The following is a 7,882-nucleotide window of genomic DNA, read 5'->3' on the forward strand; positions in this document are numbered from 1 at the left end:
CTCTTCTTATTTTGTGTTCCATTCGCCTGAAAATTTGTTTCCCGTCCTCTTACTTTGAGTCTGGGTATGTCCTTTATAGTGAGATGGGTCTCTTGAAGACAGTATATTGTTGCCTGGTGATATTTTACCCATTTTGCCATTCTATGTCTTTTCAGTGGTGCATTTAGTCCATTCACATTCAGGCTAATTATTGAAATGTGAGATTTCATCCCTATCATAGCGTTCTTATAGAGTTGTTGTTTTCCACTTGTTTTTTTTGTTTTGTTTTGCATTTTTTTTTTTGTCTTTCTTTTGGTTTTGGGGTTGGTTCATGTATATTTTATTCTTTTTCCTGTACTCTTTTGAATAATGTTTTTCTTTTTTCCTTTTCTTCTGTGTTTAGTACTTTCTTAAGTTTTTCATGTAGAGGTGGTTTAGTGGCAGCATAAGTTCTTAGGGATTGGATATCTGGGAAATATTTTAATTCTCCCTCACTGATGAAGCTTAGCTTGGCCGGGAAGGTTCTTGGTTGAAATTGTTTATCTTTTAGGACTTTGAAGATAGGGCTCCAAGCTCTCTAGCCTGCAGGGTTTCTGTAGATAAATCTGCTGCTATTCTGATTGGTCTTCCATGGTAGGTGATCTGGGCTTTTTCTCTCACTGCCTTTAGGATTTTTTCTTTTATGCCTACTTTGTTTAGGCAAATTAATATGTGTCTAGGAGTTGGTCTCCTCATTTGTTGTCTTGCAGGGGTTCTCTGAATCTCTTGTGTTTGAATTTTTGCATCAATGATTAGATAAGGGAAGTTTTTCTTGAATGATCTCATGGAAAGTTTGTTCCAGTGTGGTCTCTGTCTCTCTTTCTGCCTCAGGAAGGCCAATTGCTCTTAGGTTCTATCTCTTGAAATAATCACTCATCTCTTTAAGGTTTTGTTCTGTCTTTTTGAGCTTATTTTCTGTGTTTTTAAGAGTTTGGGTTAGTTCTATATTTTGGTCCTCAATCTCTGAGATTCTTTCTTCTGCTTGGGTAATTCTGCTTTCCATGCTTATCAGTTTGTTATTTGTTTCATTCACAGTATTCTTTATTACCGTTATCTCAGATATCAGCTCCTTCCTAGTTTCTTCCTGTGTCTCCTCAATTCTTTTTAATCTCTCCTTTAATGTCTAGATATCTAGGTTTGTAGTTTGAGACCCTTCATTCTGGGGGCTCTTCATTGTTTGCATTCTGAAGTCAGTTTTCTCAGTGTCTTCCCTCCCAGGGGACTGGGAGAGACCCATACTCTTCTTTGGTTTTTCTTCATTTGTGTAGATTTTTCTCTCTCTCCCCCTTTCCCTCCCCTTCTTTAATTCTGTTTTTGAGGGAAGGTTGAGTTGCTTTATTTCTCTTCTGCAATATTCTGTTCTTCCTTATGAGGGTCTTCTGACTTTGTTCACTTTTGAGGTTGGAGTGTAGGCTGCAATGTGTACTTTTTGCAATTTTGTGGTTTAATTGAGAGGGAAGCTGTGGTTCAGAATGTATATGCTGATTCTAGCATCCACAAACAGGTGTATGAGCACACTGGAACCTGTTTCCTTCTGCCTTACAATCTGTTCATTCAGCAGTATGTAGTCTTGGTCCCTAGATTAAGAAGGGGGGTATAAAAGAGGAAAATAATGGAGGAAGGGGGGGTCAATAGGAAGTTAGAAATAGAGAAGAGTGAGAGGGAAAACAGACATACATACCAACTATGAGGTGAGAGAGAGACACAAGGCCAGAAAGAAGTGAACAAAGAAATGTAAGAAAGATTCCCTAAAGAATACTGATAGCTACACAGAGACAGACCAATAAAATCAAGAAACAGTGTAAGTCAGAAGGCAAACAACAAATGTGATCAAAACAAACAGTCAAAATGATAAAATTATAAGTCAAAATAAGTGATCAGACTAAAGTCACTTCAGCTCTGATCTCTGGCCTCTCCCCTTTGTTTTTCATTGCAGGCAGCTAGATTTCCTCACAGTTTGGGTTTGTTTGCTTTTTTTTTTTTAGTCAGCTGCCTAGTGGTTGCTTTTGTCTGATTCAGCATAGGGGTGGGGCTTTGTCTCCTGTTTTGTGATGTTACCTTAGGAACTGAGGTAGGGTTTGTTGATAGGTGGGCAGTGCAATGGAAGTCTCTGCCTGGAGAATGGCCAAGGCAGTTTTTGCAGATCCGTTTCTCTCTGTTTGTCTGGGTCCCCCAGCTTGGGGTCATGTGCTGAGTGCCTCAGCCAGGGTGGGCCTAGAGCTCCAGTGCTCCAAAGCTCCAAAGGGCAGGTGGTGAGCAGCAAGTGTGGCCCTGGGCCCCCCACTGGGTACTTCAGCCAGGAATGGGACAAATGTCTCTGAGGGGTGGGCGCCCAGAGCCTCCCTGAGTGACTGGCGGCTTGGTGCTGGGTGCCGGGTGGGAGGCGATGTAGCCAGGAAGGGAGTTGGAACTCGAGACTCCCATGCACTCAGTGGAACAGCAGCAGCAGGGGGCCACAATATCCAGCCCTGCATGGGACCAAAGTTCCCCGGGCCTTGGACCAGCATGGCTGGTGGTGGGCTGGGGGATGGGGGAAGAAAAGTAAGAGTCTTTTTGGGAACTCATGTTCGGAGAATCTCACAAGTCCACCTATGCCATCGCCATCTTGTTCCTGTCTCCCCCCCAATTGTCAGTCTCTTAATGAAAGTCCTTTAATCCCTGTGGATCTTATTTTACACACAGGTAAAATAAGGATAGTCATATTTACTCTACAACTTCACTGATTTGATTTGCTTTTGCTGAAGGTACAGTGAGATTGAAGATATTCTTCAGAGTTTCATTCTCTTTCCTAAAGCACTCCATCGTACTATTTCTGGTAAATTTTCCATGGGTTTAATCTCTCTTGTATTATAACTTCTTTTCTCCCTCACAGGGAGATATCTAACAAGTTCAAGTATTGTTTTTAGTCTCTGTAATTTTTCCTGTAAAGGTCACATATACTTCCAAACTCTCTACTAACACTGCTGCACAGCTGAATTACAGTGTAAGACCCAAACAGTCTAAAATTCTTCTGTTATTTGTCAGTTTCCTAGGTTTCCCTTTGGCTGCCTTGGTACTATTCAAGTGTAACATATATGCATACTAAGTTATTATTCCTTACCTCACTATGTCAGTTAATAAAACATAGTTTCCCACACTAAGCACCTTGTCAATTACTCACACTAAGCACCTTATCACTAAACATTATATTAGTCTCAAGGAAAAGTATTGATAAAGATCAGATTTTGTACACTCCATCTTAACCTTGAGAGCCTCAGCATGATTCAAAGCACCACACCACTTTGGATGTAGCTAAAATGTGGTGTAGGAAAAGTTAAGAGTGAGAATTTAAAATGTCAGTGGCTCAAGGTTATGTTTATTGGAAAGCTTCCATCAATGATTGAAGACACTGGAATATTGTGTCAGACTAAACTAGACATTCAGTAGAGCTTGTGGGCACCATTATACAATGTTACAATTCCAGATAATGTATACCAAGTACAGCTGAATATTAAGTAGGTCATTGTCATCATCATACAATTCCAACAGTGATCACAGAATAAATGAACAATGGACAGGGCTTGCAGGCAAAACTGAGGGATTTGAATAGAGTTTGTCAGCTGCAGCATTGAGAAAGAGGATGCTGAAGGAGAAGGGTAAGTTTTTCAGATCACAAAAGAAGCTGGAACATAGTTGCTGCCTCTGCAAATCTGGCAGGCTACATAAATTTGCTAGTCCAAATAATTTTTAAAGGCTATTTGTAAAGCTGGATTTAGTATACCTTAATAGGGATTCATTAAGAAAATGGCTTGTTGCTATTCATGTGTTTAATGATGATGGCATATTTCCTTAACTAGACAAACAATTAATTGCTTTAAATATTCAGCTGTGAGACTATTTCTGTATTTTGCTGCATAAGATAAACTTACTTAATAGAAATATTTCTATTCATTGGGGAGACATACTATTTAAACACCTCTAGTTTATAAACTAAAAAGAGAGGGCACACACGAAGCACAAAACAGTGATTTTCTTATTAAAACTATGATCTTTTCCCCCAATGGCCTTAATTTCATAACATTATTTAAGTTACATATGTCCATGTATGGATGAAAATTACAAAAATGAATTGTGAACTAGAGAAATGTTAAGAGACTATCAAGGCTAATTGTTTTTACTTTGTTATTTTCTCCTTCTTGCCTTTATTAGCATGACTGTCTTAGTTTAATCATTTCCATTATACTCCTATGAAAAGCAGCTTAGTGATGGTTTTAGTCCTGGTGATTCCATCAATAAACCTACAATGAGTAGTAGGCATCTAGCATATTAACACCCCTAATATGTTATCTGGCATGGATCTTTGCTTATTTTGTAAATGTTAATGCCAAAGAAAGGCATTGTCATGGAGTAAAAGACACCTATATTGAGAGTCAAAAGATATTGATTCTAGTTTTTCTACCATGTAAATAACCTCAAGAAATCATTAAAAACTATCTAAACCTATGGTTCCCTACTTGTAATGCAGAGATAATATTTTCACTATTTTACAAAGTTGTTAGAAGTATCAGATACATTCACTTCTTATCCTTTGCCTACCATAAATTCTGGCACTCACCATGGTATAGAAGACACATAACATGAATAAAAAGAGATATTATAGCTTTATTTTAGACCACTGTTTTTGTCTATGCTTAAATTATATCACCTAGGTAGCTGGTAGTCATGTTAATTCTTTCTGGCAAGTAAAAGATATTCAGGTTTGCAAATCTGAGGCTCCCATGTTGTCTCTATAGAACACAGGAAGGTTAAAAGGTAAAATATGGAAAAAACATAAGACAACCATAAACAACAAAAAAAAAAACAACCAAAAGTTGATGTGGTTATATTCACATTAGAAAAGTTTGTTCTTATTTATTTTATATTATCACTAACACCCTTGTATTGTATATACGTAAGTTGTATCACATGATGTTTTAGTGTACATACATAGTGAAATTATTACTATTGTCAAACAAGCATATACATCATATTCCACTGTTACCATTTTTCTGTGGTAAAGCCACTAAAATTTACTATCAGCAAATTTTCAGTAGATAGCACAATATTTTTGACTATAATAATAATAATGTTAATATTAACTATACTCCTTATGTTGTATATTAGATTACTACACATATTCATTCTATCTAACTGTAAATCTGTACCCTTTGACCTACTTCTCTTAATTTCCTTGCCCTCCTTGCCCCTGGTAACCACCATTCTACTCTGTTTCTATTTATATGACTTTTTTTAAAGATTTGATTGTATAGCATTTTACTCTCTGTGTCTGGCTTATTTCACTGGGCATAAAGTCTTCCACGTTTATCTGTGTTTTTGCAAATGACAGAATTTTTTTCTTTTCAAAAACTGAATTGTGTCTTATTTTATATATATACCACAATTTTTCATCTATTTGTCTGTTGATGAACACTTTGCTTGTTTCTATATATTGGCTATTATGAATAATATGAGTTATAAGGCAAAAATATGGTTAGAAGCTGTTGCCATAAAATGTTAGCAGATGTAACTCAAAGGAAGATATGATAATGCTAAATTAATCAAGACATATAAAACAAATTATTAACACAACTATAAGGGGGGATAAACAAATTCATCATTTGATATTTTCTGAGAAATTTTAAATACATGTATCTTGATAATTGATAGATGAAGCAAATGACGTAATCAGATAGTATACGAAAGATTTGAAAAAGTCTGCCTATATTGGTAATACAACTGCATACTGAACAATTAGAAAATAATGATTATTTTCAAGTACATATAAAACATATAGAAAAATTTACTAGATATTAAACCATAAGTGGAGTGAAAAATAATTTCAAAGAGCAGTACCATTGATCGCATTGTTTTACAACAATAAATTAAAATGTAAATTGTGAACACAATGATAGTTATCCTCCATATATTTTGAAAGGTAAAGTCTCAAAGTAAAATCATAAAACAAATTTAAGTTTCAAGAGATATTTAAAACATGTGAGTCTGGGTGCAGTGGCTCACACCTGTAATCCCAGCACTTTAGGAAGCTGAAGTAGGAGGATTTCTTGAATCCAGGAGTTTGAAGCAAACCTGGCCAACATAGCAAGACCTCATTTCTACAAAAATTTTTTTTAAAAAATAACCAGATGTGGTGGCCTGTGACTGTCATTCCTACTGCTCAGGAGTCTGAGGCAGAATTGCCTGAGCCCAGGAATCTGAGGCTGAGATCAACCATAATTGTGTCACTGCACTCAGCCTATGGCACAGAGTGAGATCCCAACTCAAAAATAAATAAATAAATAAATAATTAAATAAACAAAGCCTAAGAATGTCAATATTATATTGAGTACATGTTATATGTCAGGCAATGTTCTAGAACAGGTGAGAAAAAAGACAAGCTTTCTGCTCTTGTGAAAATTAACATTCTTCAGGAGTGGGAAAAACAATAAACAAGTTACCAGAGGATGGTCAGTGTTAAGGAGACAAAGTATGGGTGGTGGGAGGGTGTGCTGGGAGGAGAGCAGGCAAAAGAAGACGGTTCAATTTTAAATGGAATGTTTTGGGAACATATCATTGAGATAACATTAAAGAAATGACTTACAGGAAAAGAAAAAGAAACAAGCCATGCAGAAGTGCGTGAGAGAACAGCTGGTGTATGGTGTGTTTGGGGTGTGTGTGTGTGTGTGTGTGTGTGTGTGTGTGTGTGTGTGTTTTATTTCTAACTTAAACCAAGTTTTCCTAAATGCAGGATTACACTACAATGAAAGAGGTTAATTTCTACAACATGTCATATCCATTTAATTTGAATATGTCTTAGATTTATGACTAGTTCACCTTCTCTTTAGAAGTCTATAGATGATTTAGCTATTGAAATCGAAATTTTTATGCATTTCCTATGATGCCATTTTATCATTTCGCTGTTTCTAAAATAGAATATGCCATTTACCTTACATTTGAGTAAATATTGACTAGAGCTATAAAGTAGCAATTGTCTGGTCAGCTGCCAAGATAATATATTTATAAAAGTAATTCAGAAATGAATTCAATGTTGAAAGGTTTAATAATTTTTTTATTAGTACTATTATCTTTTTCCTAATATACATTGTAAGGAACAAGTGAACTGCCTCTTTTGCATTCCATGAATACTGAATCTATGCAATTTCTCATATTCTAAGTAATTCCATTGTTAGAAAAATACACCAAGTAAAAAAAATAATTCAAAAAAATTGGCTACCTTGATTCTAAATCTACAAGATTTTTAGCACTCAAGACAGAATTGTAATATTTACTAATGCCTGTTTTAATATTGCAATGAAATTTAAAATAAAATGTAAATGAGTGCTGGTGATTTAAGAAAAAATTTGTATAAGCTTGTTCTATGTTAAAGGCAACTTTCTAAATCAACAGATTATTTTCAATGTAGGATTATTGCTACTTGAAAACAAATTAAGACTGCAGATTTTAGTTCAGATGACTGAATCCTAAAACTATCACTAATTAGTGTTATCTTAGACAAATTATTTGACTTCTCTTGTATTTGATTTCCTCCTCCATAAAATTGGATAATAGCAACTACTATCAAAGATAAGTGTGAGGATTAAACATTAAAATGCATTTTAAAAATACTTAGCATGTTATATTTTGCTAAGTGTTTAAAAAGTGTTAGTGTAACTTTTTTTTTAACCGACAGGACTTAATGAAGCACAAATAGGAATTAGTGAGATTTTCCAGAGAAAACAAAAAAATAGAATATATGAGTATTGGCCTACACAATTATGGAGGCTGACAAGTCTCAAGATTTTCAGTTGGCAAGCTGGAGACCCAGAAGAACCAGTCTAGTCCCAGACTG

The sequence above is a fragment of the Carlito syrichta genome, unplaced genomic scaffold, assembly GCF_000164805.1.
Source record: "Carlito syrichta isolate Samal-C Ts95f unplaced genomic scaffold, Tarsius_syrichta-2.0.1 Scaffold315398, whole genome shotgun sequence".
In the NCBI taxonomy this organism is placed as follows: Eukaryota; Metazoa; Chordata; class Mammalia; order Primates; family Tarsiidae; genus Carlito; species Carlito syrichta.